Genomic DNA, 18,303 nt, shown 5'->3' on the forward strand with positions numbered 1-18,303 from the left:
TGTTGGGGATTTTTGCATCTAAATTCATCAGGGATATTGGTCAGTAATTTTTTTTGTAGTGTCTTTTTCTGGTTTTGGTATCAAAGTGATGGAGGCCTTGTAGAATGAGTTTGGGAGTGTTCCTTCCTCTGCAATTTTCTGGAAGAGTTTGAGAAAGATGGGTGTTATCTCATCTCTAAATGTTTGATAGAATTCACCTGTGAAGCCATATTGTCCTGTACTTTTGTTTCTTGGAAGATTTTTAATCAGAGTTTCAATTTCATTACCTGTGATTGATCTGTTCATATTTTGTATTTATTCCTGATTCAGTTTTAGGAAGTTTCTAAGAATTTGTCCATTTCTTCTACATTGTCTATTTTATTGGCATATAGTTGCTTGCAGTAGTCTCCTATGATACTTTTTATTTCTGCAGTTTCTGTTGTAACTTCTCTTGTTTCATTTCTACTCTTATTGATTTGAGACCTCTACCTCTTTTTCTTGATGAGTCTGCCTAAAGGTTTATCAATTTTGTTTATCTTCTCAAAGAACGAACTTTTAGTTTTATTGATTTTTGCTACTGTTCTCTTTGTTTCTATTTCATTTCTTTCTGCTCTGATCTTTATGATTTCTTTCCTTCTACTAACTTTGGGTTTTGCTTGTTCTTCTTTCTGTAGTTTCTTTATGTGTGAGGTTAAATTATTTATTTGGGGTTTTTCTTGAGGTAGGATTGTATTGGTATAAAATTCCCTTTTAGAACTGCATTTGCTGCATCCCACATATTTTGGATCATTGTATATTCATTGTCATTTGTCTCTAAGTATGTTTTGATTTCCTCTTTGATTCTTCAGTGATCTCTTAGTTACCTAGTAGCATATTGTTTAGCCTCCATGTGTTTGTGTTTTTCACAGTTTTTTCCCCTGTAATTGTTTTCTAATTTTGTAGTGTTGTGTCAGAAAACATACTTGACAGGATTTCAATTTTCTTACATTTACCAAGGCTTGATTTGTGACCCAAAATGTGATCTATCCTGCAGAATGCTCTGTGTGCACTTGAGAAGAAAGTGTAATCTGCTGTTTTTGCATGGAATGTCTTATAAATATCAAGTAACTCTATCTGGTGTATTATGGCATTTAAAGCTTGTGTTTCCTTATTAATTTTCTGTCTGTCTGATCTGTCCATTGGTGTAAGTGGTGTGTTAAAGCCCCCCACTATTGTTGTGTTACTGTTGATTTCCTCATTTATAGTTGTTAGCATTTGCCTTATGAATTGAGGTGTTCCTATGTTGGGTGCATATATATGTTTATAATTGTTATCTCCTCTTCTTGGATTGATCCCTTGATTATTATGTAGTGTCCTTTCTTGTCTCTTGCAACATTCTTTATATTAAAGTCTATTTTATCTGATGTGAGTATACTGCTACTCCAGCTTTCTTTAGACTTCCATTTGCATGGAATATCTTTATCCATGTCCTCACTTTGTCTGTATGTGTCCTTAGGTCTGAAATGGGTCTCTTTTAGACAGCACATATATGGCTCTTTTTTGTGTATCCATTCTTCCAGTCTGTGTCTTTTGGTTGGAACATTTATTCCATATACATTCAAGATAATTATTGATATGTATGTTCCTGTTACCATTTACTTAATTGTTTTTGGTTTGTTTTTGTAGGTCCTTTTCTTCCCTTGTGTTTCCCACTTAGAGAAGTTCCTTTAGCATTTGTTGTACAGAGTATAAGATTGTCATTCATGAACTCACTCCCACAGTTTTATTGAGATATAATTGGCATATAGCACTGTATAAGTTTAACATGAAGAGGAAATTGTTTCAAGATGGCATAGTAGAAGGATGCATGCTCACTCTCTCCTGCGAATCAGAATCACAACTAACTGCTGAACAATCATTGACAGGAAGACACTAGAACTCACCAAAAAACACACCCCATATCCAGAGACAAAGGAGAAGCCACAATGAGATGGATGGTAGGAAGGTCACAATCGAGGTAAAATCAAACCTCATAACCTCTGGGAGGGCGACTCAGAAACTGGAAAACAGTAATACCACAGAAGTCCACCCACTGGAGTGAGGGTGCTAAGCCCCACATCAGGCTTGCCAACCGGGCTGTCCAGCAATGGGAGACACAATCCCCAGAGAATCAGACTTTGAAGGCCAGTGTGATTTGATTGCAGGACTTCCACAGGACTGAGGGAAACAGAGACTCCATTCTTGGAGGTCACTCAAAAAGTAGTGTGTGTTCCAGGACCCAGGGGGAAGCAGCAGAGGCCCCATAGGAGACTGAACCAGACTTACTTGCTGATGTTGGATGGTTGCCTTCAGAGGCAGGGGGCAGCTGTGGCTCACCACGGGGACAGGGATGCTAGTGGGAGGGGTTCTGGGAAGTGCTCATTGGCATGCACCCTCCTGTAGTCTGCCATCAGCCCCACTAAAGTGCCTGCCTCAGGCCAAACAACCAATAGGTTGGGAACTTAGCCACACCCATCAGCAAACAAGCAGAGTAAAGTTTTACTGAGCTCTGCCCACCAAAGCAACACCAAGCTCTCCCCACCACCACCAGTCCCTCCTATTAGGAAGCATGCACAAGGCTCTTAGATAGCCTCATCCACCAGAGGGCAGACAGCAGTAGCAAGAAGAACTATAATCCTGCAGCCTGAATAATGAAAACCATAGCCACAGAAAGATAGAGAAAATGGAAAGACAGAGGACTTTTATCAGATGAGGGAATAAGATAAAACCCCAGGAAAACAACTAAATGAAGTGGAGATAGGCAACCATCCAGAAAAAGAATTCAGAATAATTATAGTGAAGACGATCCAGGACTTTGAAAGAAGACTGGAGGCATAGATTGAAAAGATGCAAGAAAAGTTTAACAAAGACCTAGAAGAATTAAAGAACAAACAAACAGAGATAAGCAAAGCAATAACTGAAAAACAAAAACAAACAAACAAAAAACAAAACAAAACAAAAAACCCCCACAAAACTAGAAGGGACCAATAGCAGAATAACTGAGGCAGAAGAATAGATAAATGACCTGGAAGACTGAATGGTGGAAATCACTGCCATGGAAGAGAAGAAAGAAGAAAGAATGAAAAGAAATGAAGGAGGGAAAAGATGGTGGCAAAGTAGAAGGATGTGGAATGCATACCTTTCCACAGATGTATCAGGAATACATCAAAAGATGCAAGAATTCCCAAAGAAAACCAGCTGAACACCAGCAGAAGACCTTGGACACCAGAAAGGACTGCAAAGATCCCAACATAACTGGCGACTTTGAAGTCTGGATTACCAACCATAAATCAGCTTGGAGTCTCTGGGGAGGGAACAATGAGTCCAGGATGCTAAACTACTAGAGAGTCCTCATCCACAGGGATGATTAACTGCAGAGAATTCTCACGGAGTCCGCTATCAGAGTCTAAGACCCAACTTTGCCTGCCCGTGCTGGATGCCTCACACCAAACTACAAACAAGACTGGAACACAAACCCACTCATCAGCACACAGACTACCTAAAGCCATATTAAGTTCACAGATGCCTTAAAGCACACCACCTGACATGGCCCTGCTCATCAGAAAGAAAAGACTCAGATCCACACACCAGAAAGCAGGCACCAGACCCTCCCACCAGGAAGCCTACTCAAGACACTGGACAAACTCCACCACAGGGGGCAGAGAGCAGAATTAAGAGGAATTACTACCAGGCAGCATAGGGAAAGGAGACAGCAAATACTATAAACTAGACAAAATGAGAAAACAAATAAACACTTTGCAGAAAAAGAAGCAACATAAAAACCCACACAACCAAATAAATGAAGAGGAAATAGGAAAATTGCCTGAAGAGAATTTAGAGTAATGACAGGAAAGATGATCCAAAATCTAAAAAGCAAAAATGAGAAAATACAAGGACCTAGAAGAACTAAAGAGCAAAGAAACAGTAATGAATGACAAAATAACTGAAATTAAAAATACTCTAGATGGTATAAACAGCAGAGTAACTGAGGCAGAAGAATGAGTAAATGAGTTGGAAGATAGAATGGGGAAAAAACTGCCACAGAGCAGGAAAAGGAAAAAAGAATAAAAAGAATGGAAAACAGTCTCAGAACTTGGTGACAGCACTAAGCACACCAACATTTGAATTATAGGCATCCAAGAAGAAGAAGAAATAAAAAGGATCTGAGAAAGTATTTGAAGAGGTTATAGTGGAAAACTTCCCCAACATAGGAAAGGAAATAATTAATCAATTCCAAGAAACACAGAGAGTCCCATACAGAATAAACCCAAGGAGAAACACACCAAGGCATATGCTAATCAAACTAATAAAAATTAAACACAAAGAAAAAATATTAAAAGCAGCAAGAGAAAAGCAACAAATAGCATATAAGGGAAAACCCATAAGGATAAGAGCTGATCTCTCTGCAGAAAATTGGCAGGCCAGAAGAGAGTGGCAGGATATACTGAAAGTCTTGAAAGAGGAAAACCTACAGCCAAGTATACGCTACCCAGTAAGAATCTCATTCAGATTAGACAGAGAAATCAAAAGCTTTCCAGACAAGTACAATTTAAGAGAATTCAGCACCACCAAACCAGCCTTACAACAATTGCTAAAGGAACTTTTCAAAGCAGAAAACACAAGAGAAGGAAAAGACCTACAAAAACAAACCCAAAACAATTAAGAAAATGGTAATAGGAACATATATGTCAATAATTACCTTAAATGTAAATGGATTAAATGCTACAACCAAAAGACACAGACTGGCTGAATGAATACAAATACAAAACCCTTATATATGCTGTCTACAAGAAACCTACTTCAGACCTAGTGGCACACACAGACCGAAAGTAAGGAGATGGAAAAAAGATGTTCCATGCAAATGGAAGTCAAAGAAAGCTGGAGTAGCAACACTCATATCAGACAAATTAGACTTTAAAGTAAAAACACATTCAAGAAACAAGGAAGGACACTACATAATAATCAAGGGATTAATCCAAGAAGAAGAAAATATAACACTTGCAAATACCTATGCACCCAACATGGGAGCACCACAATACATAAGGCAAATGCTAACAGCTGTAAAAAGGGAAATGGACAGTAACACAATAATTGTAGGAGACTTTAACACCCCACTTATGAACAGATCAGCCAAACAGAAAATAAATAAGGAAACACAAGCTTTAAATGACACATCAGACCATCTCACTTAATTGATATTTATAGGACATTCCATTCAAAAACTAAAGAATATACTTTCTTCTCAAGTGCTCATGGAACATTCTCCAGGATAGGTCACATTTTGGGTCACAAAGCAAGCATTGTAAATGTAAGAAAATTGAAATCATATCAAACATCTTCTCTGACCACAATGCCATTTGACTAGATATCAATTACATGAAAAAAAACTAAAAATTACAAACACATGGAGGCTAAATTATATGCTACTAAACATCCAAGAAATCACTGAAGAAATCAAAGAGGAAATGAAAAAAAAAAAAAAAAAACTAGAAACAAGTGACATTGAAAACACAACAACCCAACACCTATGGGATGGAACAAAAGCAGCTCTAAGAGGGAAGTTTATAGCAATACAAACCTACCTCAAGAATTAAGAAAAATCTCGAATAAACAACCTAACCTTACACCTAAAACAATTAGAGAAAGAAGAACAAAAAACCCCAAAGTGAGCAGAAGGAAAGAAATCATAAAGATCAGAGTAGAAATAAATGAAAAAGAAAGGAAGGAAACAATAGCAAAGATCAAGAAAACTAAAATCTGGTTCTTTGAGAAGATAAACAAAATTGATAAACCATTAGTCAGACTCATCAGGAAAAGAAGGGAGAAGGCACAAGTCAACAAAATTAGAAATGAAAAAGGAGTAGTAACAACTGACACTGCAGAAATACAAAAGATCATGAGAAACTACTACAAGCAACTAGATGCCAATAAATTGGATAACCTGGAAGAAATGGATAAATTCTTAGAAAAATACAAGCTTCCAAGACTGAATCAGGAAGAAATAGAAACTATGAACAGACCAATCACAAGTATGGAAATTGAGGCTGTGATTAAAAATCTCCAAACAAACAAAAGCCCAGGGCCAGATGGATTCACAGGCAAATTCTATCAAACATTTAGAGAAGAGCTAACACCTATCCTTCTCAAACTCTTCCAAAACATAGCAGAAGGAGGAGCACTCTCAAACTCATTCTATGAGGCCACCTTCATTCTGATACCAAAACCAGGCAAAGATGTCACAAGTAAAGAACATCGCAGGCCAATATCACTGATGAATATAGATGCAAAAATCCTCAATAAAATACTAGCAAACAGAATCCAACAGCATATTAAAAAGATCATACACAATGATCAAATGGGGTTTATCCTTAGAATGCAAGGATTCTTCAATATACACAAATCAAACAATGTAACACAACATATTAACAAACTGCAGGACAAAAACCACGTGATAATCTCAATTGATGCAGAAAAAGCTTTTGACAAAATTCAACATACACTTCTGATAAAAACTCTCCAGGAAACGGGCACAGAAGGAAATTACCTCAACATAATAAAAGCCACATATGACAAAGCAACAGCCAGCATCATTGTAAATGGTGAAAAATTGAAAGCATTACCTCTAAGGACAGGAAGAAGACAAGGGTGCCCACTCTCACCATTATTATTCATGATAGCTTTGGAATTTTTAGTCATAGCAATCAGAGAAGAAAAGGCAATAAAAGGAATCCAAAGTGGAAAAGAAATAAAATTGTCACTCTTTGCATATGACATGATATTATACATAGAATACCCAAAAGATTCTATCAGAAAACTGCTAGCACTAATCAATGAATTTAGTAAAGTGGCAGGATACAAAATTAATGTGCAGAAATATCTTGCATTCCTATATACTAACAATGAAAGAGAAGAAAGAGAAATTAAGGAAACTCTCCCATTTACCATTGCAAAAAAAAGAATAAAATACCTAGGAATAAACCTGCCTAAAGAAGCAAAAGACCTGTATGCAGAAAACTGTAAGACACTGATGAAATAAATCAAAGATGATACAAACAGATGGAGAGACATACCATGTTCTTGGATTGCAAGAATCAACATTGTGAAAATGACTGTACTACCCAAAGCAATTTACAGATTCAATGCAATCCCTATCAAATTAACAAGGGCATATTTCACACAACTAGAACCAGAAAACTTAAGATTTGTATGGAAACATTAAAGACCCCAAATAGCCAAAGCAATCTTGAGAAGGAAAGATGGAGTTGGTGGAATTAGGTGTCCTGACTTCAAACTATACTACAAGGCTACAATGATCAAGACAGTATGGTACTGGCACACAAACAGAAATATAGATCAATGGAAAAAAATAGAGAGCCCAGAGATAAACCCACACACATATGGGAAACATCTTTGACAAAGGAGGCGAGAATATACAATGGAAAAAAGACAGCCACTTCAATAAGTGGTGCTGGAAAAATTGGACAGCTACATGTCAAAGAATGAAATTAAAACACTTCCTAACACCATACACAAAAAGAAACTCAAAATGGATTAAAGAGCTAAGTGTAAGGCCAGTCACTATAAAACTCTTAGATAACAGGCAGAACACCCTATGACATAAACCAAAGCAAGATCCCTTTTGACCCACCTCCTAGAATAATGGAAATGAAATAAAAAATAACCAAATGGGACCTAATGAAACTTAAAAGCTTTTGCACAGCAAAAGATACCATAAACAAGACAAGAAGACAACCCTCAGAATGGGAGAAAGTATTTGCCAATGGAGCAATGGAGAAAGGATTAATCTCCAAAATATACAAGCAGCTCATGCAGCTTAATACCAAAAAAGCAAATAACCCAATCCACAAATGAGTGGAAGACCTAAATAGACATTTCTCCAAAGAAGACGTGCAGAAGGCTAATAAATACATGAAAAGATGCTCAGCATTACTAATCTTTAGAGAAATACAAGCCAAAGCCACAATGAGGTATCACCTCACACCAGTCAGAATGGTCATCATCAAAAAATCTAGAAACAATAAATGCTGGAGAGGGTGCAAAGAAAAGGGAACCCTCTTGCACTGTTAATGGGAATGTAAGGTGGTACAGACACTATGGAAAACAGTTTGGAAGTTCCTTAAAATACTAAAAATGTAATTACCATATTACCCAGCAATCCCACTCCTGGGTATATACCCAGAGAAAACCATAATCCCAAAGGAAACATGTACCATAATGTTCACTGCAGCACTTTTTACAATAGCCAGCACATGGAAGCAACCTAAATGCCCATCAGCAGTTGAATGGATTAAAGAAGATGTGGCACATATATACAATGGAATATTACTCAGCCATAAAAAGGAATGAAATTGAGTTATTTGTAATGAGGTGGATAGACCTAGTGACAGTCATACAGAATGAGGTAGGCCAGAAAGAGAAAAACAAATACCACGTGCTAACTCATATATATGGAATCTAAGAAAATGTACTGATGAACCCAGTGACAGGGCAAGAGTATGGATGTAGATGTAGAGAATGGACTTGAAGACACGGGGTTGGGGGGGGGCAAAGGGGAAGCTGGGACGAAGTGAGAGAGTAGCATTAACATATATACACTACCATATGTAAAATAGATAGCTAGTGTGAAGTTGCTGCATAACATAGGGAGATAAATTCGATGACAGGTGATGACATAGAGGGCTGGGATAAGGAGAGTTGGAGAAAGTTGTGGGAGGGAGGGGATATGGTGATATATATGTAAATACAGTTCATTCACTTTGGTGTACCTCAGAAACTGGCACTAGAATGTAAAGCAATTATATTCCAATAAAGAGCTTAAAAAAAAACAGAAATGAAGACAGCCTAAGGAGATCTCTGGGACAACATTAAATGCACCAGCATTCACATTACAGGGGTCCCAGAAGGAGAAGAGAGAGAGAAAGGACCCAAGAAAATATTGGAAGAGATTATAGTCAAAAACTTCCCTAACGTGGGATAGGAAATATCCATCCAAGTCTAGGAAGTGCAGAGAATTCCAGGCAGGATAAACCCAAGGAGAAACACGCCCAGACACATAGTAATCAAATTGACAAAAATTAAAGACAGAAAAATTATTTAAAGCAACAAGGGAAAAATGACTAATAGCACACAACGTAACTCCCATAAGGTTCACAGCTGATTTCTCAGCAGAAAATTTGCAAGCCAGAAAGGGGAGACACAATACATTTAAAGTGATGGAAGGGAAGAAACTACAAACAAGAATACTCTACCCAGCAAGGATCTCATTCAGATTCGATGGAAAAATCAAAAGGTTTACAAACAAGCAGAAGCAAAGAGAATTCAGCACTACCAATCCAGCCTTATTGTTAAGATCTTGTCAGCAACAATACTGGAATATTTTGGAGACAGGACAGGCTGGGATAGGCATATGATTGAACCTAGTGGATTAGATAGAGAGTTAGTATAATTTTCTGTCTTACAGTAGTGCCCACCAGAGAGTATTCTCCAAGAAGAGACTTTCAGGATCCAGACAGGTACTTCCAGTGGATGTCGACCAGCCTCTATCCTTGGCTACCTGTGTGTGTGTACAATGGGTGTATAAGGGAGTAACTAACCATGGTGGTAGGAATGGAGATTATATACAGTTGAAATACCCTGAGATCCACTCATATAACCACTTATATTGATGAATGCCTGGCCTGTCACTATTTGATCTGACACCATTCATCAAGGAGATCAGCCAGCCATTTGGTTTCAAGGTGATTATATAAGATTCCTTCCACACTGAAGGGGACAATAATTCACTCTTGCAAAAGTTGACATCTACTTTGAAGTAGATTTGCCTTCCTTGCCTATAGTGCCTTTGGAGTTCTGCTCTCCAATAACATGCAACTGTCTGATACATCTACATGGGATCCTGCATAAGTGCTTCAGACCTAGGGGTCCATTTTGTTTTGAAAAATATTTACCATTTCTACCACTTGTTGTATCACCTGAAATCACTTGGCCAGGTAGAACTTTTGAATATTTTATTAAATGAACAGTGAAGGAAACAGCTTGTGGATGACACCCTGTTATGGTTGAGGTGATATTTTACAGAATACAGTATGCCCATTGAATCAATCACTGACATATGATTTTGTGGCCAAGTGCAAATAAATATTGGTTTGGGAACCAAAGGAAGGATGAAGGATTGGTCCTTCTTACCATCACATCTGCTCAACTACTTCCACAATATGTTTTCATTTCCTGCAGTTCTAGGGCTCTGCTAATTTGAAGGTCTTGACTCCAAAGGGAGCGATACTTCTTCCATGGGACACAGTAACTGCTCCATGGAACTTAAAATTGTGATTGTCACTTTGTCCCTTAGAGGTTCTCAATTCAGTGGACAAGCAGACAAAGAAATTATTTCTCATTCAATCAGAGATAATAGACCTTGGTTATTTTGAGGAGATAGGATTGCTGCTATAAAATGGATGCGGGATTTAATACATATGAAATTTGCTGGATTCATTGGAGTATCTTGTGATGCTTCCATGACTAGGGTTAATGATATACACCCAGTTGGGAAAACTTGTAGGGTCTCTGTCTTGGGGAAGCTAAACTAAGATACAGAAGCAAAATTATAAAGTCAGTGAATATTCTTTTGTGTTCCCTCAGAGCTTCCTTTATGTAGCCCTTTTTCAACTTTTGATATCCTATCCTACACATCCCTGTGCTCTGTAGAGCCCAGTGCCTAAATGTTGTATATTGACCGCTATTGATACTTATTCATGTGCTTCATCTTCATGCTCTTCTTCAGTATTTGACCTAAAGTTATCCCATTTCTCCTTCTCTACTCTGCTGATACCTTCTCATATGCTTCACTGAAGAAATTTGTTGAACTAAAGTGTTTTACTTTACTTGATCTCTTCTCATGTTGATATTGAGAGACTAGCTGGTTGTTATTCTCTTGAGTGTAAGAATCAAGAATCAATTCATCTTTATATTTCTTATGTCTTGTAACATAGTAGCTGTGTAACACATGGGGAATGAACAAAGTTATTGGCGAGATAACAAATTATCCTCATAAATTTTTAATCAATTAGGGATCTTATAAATAAGCAATATGAGCATAAATCCTTTTCAATAAGTCCATCGTGGCACTAACCATATAACGATAATACTTGAACATATGCCTTTCAATTAAAGCAGTACATAATAAAGATAATCACTAAAATATCTAAAGTAAGGAAATCATTTGTAATATATTCCTTGACATCATACATTTATGATTTCCAGCTTTGTTTAAATCTGTGCTTTGGGAAACACTCTCCCTATCCAGTTTTTGTATTTTTAACTATTTGAATCATTTCCTAACCTTGTGCTCAATTTCCTTCCTTCAGCCCAGATCTATTTGATCATTTTTGAAAATTATCAGTTTCCATAAAATATTAGAAAATGGTGTTTGAAATGCCAATAAGTTTTAAGTTTTAATACTGTAAATAATGAGTTTGGGTCATAGGATTTGGAAGAATGTAAAATATTTTCCAAAGTTTTATATATAAACAAGTAGTTAATTTTTCTTTAGCTATTTCAGCAATGCTATCAAATATCAAGCATCTATTTTGTGCACTCATTAAAATAGTGGGACATAATAAAATTACTGGCTCTGTATAATACAAATGACATTAATATTCTATTACATTAATGGCAATATACATTGAATTCCTGAAAACCCAATTAGTAAGAGTCCTATTCCTTGCTCCAATCTGAAAAAAAAGGCTAATTAAAAAAGAGATTAGCAGTCTGGGACAAAATTTCTCATTTATTACTGATAGAGATTATGTTGGCAGATGTATTATACCTATGGGGTATATTACTGTGTGGAAGTGCAACCTCTGATACTGAACACCATATTAAAAGACACACCCACTCAAGCTCTTGTTTTCATGTATGCTGGCGTGGAGTACCAGAGAAGAACTAGTGCTGTTCATAAGCAGGCTCATTCTTAAGTCAGGCTGAAACTAACATGCTCAATTATTATTCTCCAAATTACTAGTGAAAGCATCACTACACCTCCTGGAGGGTGAAGTGAATAAATGTACTGAGAGAGCTTATAAATAAATGTGGTGAAAATCTCTTCTCTGGTAAATGAGGTGCAAGGAAAAGAAATTCCCCTCTGTACTTAGTGCTAAGTGTGTATACTGTGCCATAAAACTATGTGCTTAATATTGGTAGTATTGATTTATTTTCTAACAGCTTTATTGAGATGCAATTCACATATAATAAAGTGTTTTACAGTAGGTTTTTTGTTTTCACCCTAGAGGTTAGAAATGCTCCTGTGGGTATTTGATGTCATTGATGATATAATTACTATCAATTTTAAGTCTTAATGTTAAAATTTTTGTTAGTTTATAGAAACAAAATTTATTTTTGTCTATTTACTTTGTATATAAAATACAATATATTCTCTAATTAGTTTTAATATTCTGTGTGGATTCCTTCAGACCTATGCATTTACAAACATGAAGATTTTCTTTCTTCTTTTTCAATACTTACTGCATTTTTTTTTCCATGTCATGGTGCATAATTTAGGACTTCCAGTACAACACTGAATAGAGGTGAAGATAGTGTGTGCATTCATTTCTCATTTTAAATCTCAAGTGCAATGATTCAATATGATATTAGGTTTAGGTTTTATATAGATATCTTTTATCAAGTTGAGGTATTTCTCTTATGGTACATTTGCTAAGTATTTTTCTTTATCAAGAATGATTGATTTTATCAGTTGCTATTTTTACATCATGAGATAATCAGATCCTTTGCTCCATTTTCCTGTTAATTGTATGAATTATACTGATGAGTTTTAAAATGTTCAACCACCCTTAAAGTCCTGCACTAAATACTACTTGGTTGTAAATTATTATCTTTTTTAAAAAATTATTTTGTTTTGAAATAATTACAGAATCTCAGTAGGTTTCAAAGAGTCAAGAGATTGATCCTCTGTACCTTTCATCCAGTTTCTGTCAATGGGTTCATCTTATATTACAATTGTACAACATCAAAGCCAGGAATTTGACATTGGTAAAATGTATATTATAACTATATTCCATCTTGTCATTTATGTGGATTCAAGTAGCCACCACTAAGGTTAAGACACGAAGCTATTCCATCACCACAAATATCTCCCTCAATTTATCCCTTTATAGTCATACCCTCTCCCCTTTCCTAAACTCTTTCTTCTTAGGCCTTACAACGACTAATCTGTTCCCCATCTCCATAATTTTGTCATTTTGAGAATTTTATATAAATGAAATCACAGAACATGTGACCTTTTCGGATTTTTTCACTCTGCATAATAGCCCTTTGGATCCAGCATGTATCAATACTTTATTCATTTTTATTGCTAAGTAGTATTCTATGGCATGAATATATCATTCATCTACTGTTGGACACTTTCATTTTTTCCAGTTTTGACCAATAGCAATAAAGCTTCAATTAAATTCTGTACAGACTTTTGTGTGGATAGGTTTTCATTTCTCTGGGATAAATGCACAGGAAAGTGATTTCTGGGTCATATCTTAACTGTATGTTCAATCTTTAAAGAAACTGCTAAACAATTAAAACTGTGCTATTAACATCCCCATTGGTGTTATATGAGAGAGAGAATCTCTGCATCTTCACTGCCATTTGATATTGTCACCATGTTTTATTTTAACTGTTGTTATATAGTAGCATCTCATTGTGCTCTTATTTGCATTTCCCTAATTGCTAGTAATGTGAACATCTTTTCATGTGGTTATTTGCCATCTGTATATCCTCTTCTTTGAAATAGTCTGCCATATCTTTTGTTGTTTCCAATATGGATTGTTTCCTTTTGCTTGACTGTTAATTTTGAGAGTTTAAAACATCTATTCTTGATTCAAGTCTTTGGTCATTTATGCAGTTTGCAAATACTTTTTTCTACTCTGTAGCTTATTTTTTCATCCTCTTTACAGTGTCTCTTGCAGAGCAAACATATTACTTGTGAGGAACCTGAATTTATCAATTGTTTTCTTTTATTGCTTGTGCTTTTAGTGACAGTTCTAATCAATGTTCAGCAAGTGCTGGTCCAGAAATTTTTCTAAAAATTTTCTGTGTATTTTAAAAATTGTTATAGTTTTAAGTTTTACTTTTAAGAACATGACCCATTTTAAATTAATTTCTGTATAAGGTGTTAAATTTAGCTCTAGGTTCATTTTTTTTGTGTCAGATACCTAATTGCTCCAGTAGCATTTGTTGAAAATGCAGTTCATCTCCCATTGAACTGCTTTTGCACCTTTGTCAAAATTCAGTTGGGCATAGTTTTGTGGGCCCATTTATGAGTTCTCTGTTCTGTTCCATTGACCCATGTGTCTGTGCATCTACCAACACCACACTCTGTTGATTACTGTAGCTATATTGTATGTAGGATGATTCCTCCCATTTTATTCTTTTTCAAGATAGCTTTAGCTATTTTAAGGCCTGTGAACTTCCATGTTATAGTATAAGCCCTGATAGTTGTTGCATATTTTTTTCTTTTTTTGTAGTGCAAGTGTCTGACAAACTTTGATTGCAGAGGCATCCATTTCAAGGACTTATTCACATCAAAGATGGCTATCTCTAACAAACAACATTGTCAGCCACAGGACTAGATAAAGGGCCAGGTCACCTCCTTAAATGGAGGCTTCTTTGTTTCAGAGATCTTGGTGTATTTCAATAAGTGACCATTTGGGCTACTTGCTTTTTTCTCTTCCCACGTTTTCATTTTCTGCTATTATGTTTTAAAATTCCCAATAAAGAGTGAGCCTTTGAAACCCTAGACCCCCACCCTTGACCCAAATTAAAGTAGAACCTCTGGCCCCTGTGTTCTCTTTCTCTCTCTCTACACTGAAAACTTGCTGTGTGGCCTCAGTTGCACTGTGTAATTTCCAGGTCTTATAAATAATAAACCTGTATTTTTTCAAAGTTTCCTGTTGGTTATTGCTAAAGGATGTCTTATAATCATAATAAAACCCACAGTCACAACTTTGGTAATTGATAGGCTGAGACTAGCACAAAGCAATTTTCATAGCTGGCAGAATTGCATGATTATCCCTGTCAAGTAACCAAAGGGAATACCCATTAGCTACAACTTGCTTACTAACCATCTAACCCAGGTGGGTAACACACCATCTGAGAAAGGAGCACTGCTTGCTGGGGGTCTGTTGCACTGCTATGGGCTTTCCCATATTGCCACTGTCATGAGTGCCTGAGGTCTCCTTCCCAAAATGTCATGGTTGCCATAATAATTCAACAGTCTCCCCAGAGCAGTGTGATCAAGGCCATATGGTCTAAAGTGATGATTAGACCACTAATTTTAAAGACCTTAGTTGACTATGAATGTGTGTAAGGGTCTTCCACACCTCCAGTCCAAGGAGAGCTAAAGATGGTGAACTGGATCAAAAGGCTATTGTCATTGCCCACAGAGAAGCTCTGAGTTAAAGCATGAGGAAAGGAAAGGATTTCCATAGGAGACCTCGCCTGCAACCACAGAGTGGGTGGGTCGTGCTAGGATTCTGTCTTAATCTAGAAGAGTGAAATAGGCTTGCAACTGGAAATAAATGGCACCACCAGAGGGAAATACTACAGACACCTATGGCCTCTTTGTCACTTCTCCCACTATTGTCTCTCTTCTTCCCCTAAATTGAGAGGATATTGTGGGCCTAATCCCTGCTATGATGTTAATAAAATATTAACGGACAAATATAAATGTTCTGAACATCTGGTGCCTATGTCTCTTAAGAACCCTGCAGAGGCACTTCAGCTCCTTGATAAATGCAAAATCCTTTGGGAGTTTCCTGGTTGTTATTCAGTGCCACTCATACCAATATGCCAAGACTCTGGTATTGCACACCAGAAGCCTAGGAGTTTTTTCCAAGAATCTGTGCATATTGTGTTAATGGAAGCAGACTCCAATCCTGGAGATATCTCCTGGGACACCCCAGAAAGGAAAACAGACACCTACAAAGAGAGCTCACAGTGATGCCATCCCAAATTGCTGGTACAACACATAAGATTAGGTTAATAGGAGAAAATCAAGAAGTAGAAACTAAGATTGGAAACTATACCTTAATTGAAATTCAAGTCTTTCTTGAAGATTTTATGCAGCAGAAAGGAGAGAGGGGAACTAATTGGTTGTTGCAGTATTTTTTTTTTTAATTTTTTGTTTGGAATATGCTATGAATTGTTGTTCACAGCTGCCAAAATGTGTCAACTGGTCAGTACTGTATCTCTAAAGTCCTGAAATTCCATAACTTAAAAAAAAAAATCTAGGCTATATGCTTGCTGATTCCAAAATATCACAGGTCCTAAGCCCCCTTAGCTCCCCCCTGAATGGGATGGAACCAAGAAACCTACTTTATGAAGTGGCCCTTGGATACTTATTGCCTGGCACCCTGCTTATGCTTCCATCACCATGATCACTGCTAAGGCTAATAGTGAATGGAAAACATTAAGATGAAGCCCATGTCCTGCTGCTCAAAATTGTCATGGTCCAATGGGTTTATAATTTTCATGTCCATAGTGATGGAGAGGCCCCATTTGACCTTGAGTTCAGAGGATTATTTTTACAGGGGATTGCTCTAATTACAGGGCAGCCCTATTATATTATATTGGGATTGCCAAAAAGCATCCAAAAGACACTAAATCTCTTATAAGAAAACTTACATTTTCTTTTTTGTCCTTTGAAGACATATACCTTACCCTGATTTTGGAAGGTAAACACCCCAGGAGGTAACCAAAACTTGCTTGAGACGGCAGAAAAAAAAAAAAAAAGAGAGAAAGAACTTTTTAAATACAAATTGCTAAAAGAGCTCTTTTGTCCAAACTCTAAATGACAGTTTCCTTAAGATTATTTGTCATGAACAAATAAACATTTTAAGAGTCTTCCCACAAATAGTAAAATGTCTTAGCTATCTGAGAGGGAAAACTTTTATTACAATTGTCATTTATAAACTAGCGAGTATTACATTGCTATACCCAATTCATGACTTAAAAAATTAAAATGAAAGCTATAGGGTTTCTATTTGTGCCTATGTGATATATATGTATGTCTATGGATGTGTATTGTATATAAGTGATTTTTTCCCCTCTTTTTCTCTCTACATCTGGATGGTATTGCCAAAATTAATTTGCAAAAGAGCTGCATTTGTTGATGGGCATTTAGGTTGCTTCCATGTCCTGGCTATTGTAAAGAGTGCTGCAATAAACATTATGGTACAAGTTTCTTTTGGGATTATGGTTTTCTTTGGGTATATGCCCAGGAGTGGGATTACTGGATCATATGGTAGTTCTATTTGTAGTTTTTTAAGGAACCTCCAAATTGTTTTCCATAGTGGCTGTACCAACTTACAGTCCCACCAACAGTGCAGGAGAGATCCCTTTTCTCCACACCCTCTCCAACATTTGTGGTTTCCAGACTTTGTGATGATGGCCATTCTGATTGGTGTGAGGTGATACCTCATTGTGGCTTTGACTTGCATTTCTCTGATGATTAGTGATGTGGAGCATCTTTTCATGTGTTTGTTGGCCATCTGTATGTCTTCTTTGGAGAAAATTGGTTTAAAAGTGAGTGCTTATGAATAGTCAGAAATATAATAAAAAACTAATGCAAATGTTTTTTCAAGTTCACATGATCTAGGATAATTTTTGATAAACATAAACTAGTTTGTTGATTTAATTAATAAATACATGTCTTTAGAGTTATCAGCATTAAATATAATACTTTTATTCTACCTAGGTTTACTAAATTCAAATAAGCTCATGTTCTTTATTATCAGGTCTTTGATTACTTATGTAAACCTACTTTTCTAAATATTAAAAGCTGAGTTTTGCTCATGATTATTCAACTTCCTGTATATTCCTGTGAAGTCTTTGTCACATTGCTTAAATGGATATTGTTTCACAGTGACCTGTACCTATATGACTAAGTGTTTTAAAACCTTTTTAATATTTTTGACAAATTCTAAATGAAATCTTTTTGACCTAGAATTAACTTTGTGGCTTTCCGGGGGCCTCTGGAACACATCAAAAGATTTGTTTCCTCTCCTTATGAAAGAGAGATAGTAAACTAATTAGGATTACATATCTGGTATGTTAAATTACACAGGAAGCATTGTCAAATAAGGAATGATAAATCTTCCTAGGTTATATTGTGTTGTTAAATGTTTTTAGTAGGTGTTCTATAAATTATATGAAAATTCCTGAAATCTGATATGTCCTGGTATGATGTTATCAGTCATAGTTCTAATTATTATCTTAAAATGT

This window comes from Hippopotamus amphibius, chromosome X (genome assembly GCF_030028045.1).
Source record: "Hippopotamus amphibius kiboko isolate mHipAmp2 chromosome X, mHipAmp2.hap2, whole genome shotgun sequence".
In the NCBI taxonomy this organism is placed as follows: domain Eukaryota; kingdom Metazoa; phylum Chordata; class Mammalia; order Artiodactyla; family Hippopotamidae; genus Hippopotamus; species Hippopotamus amphibius.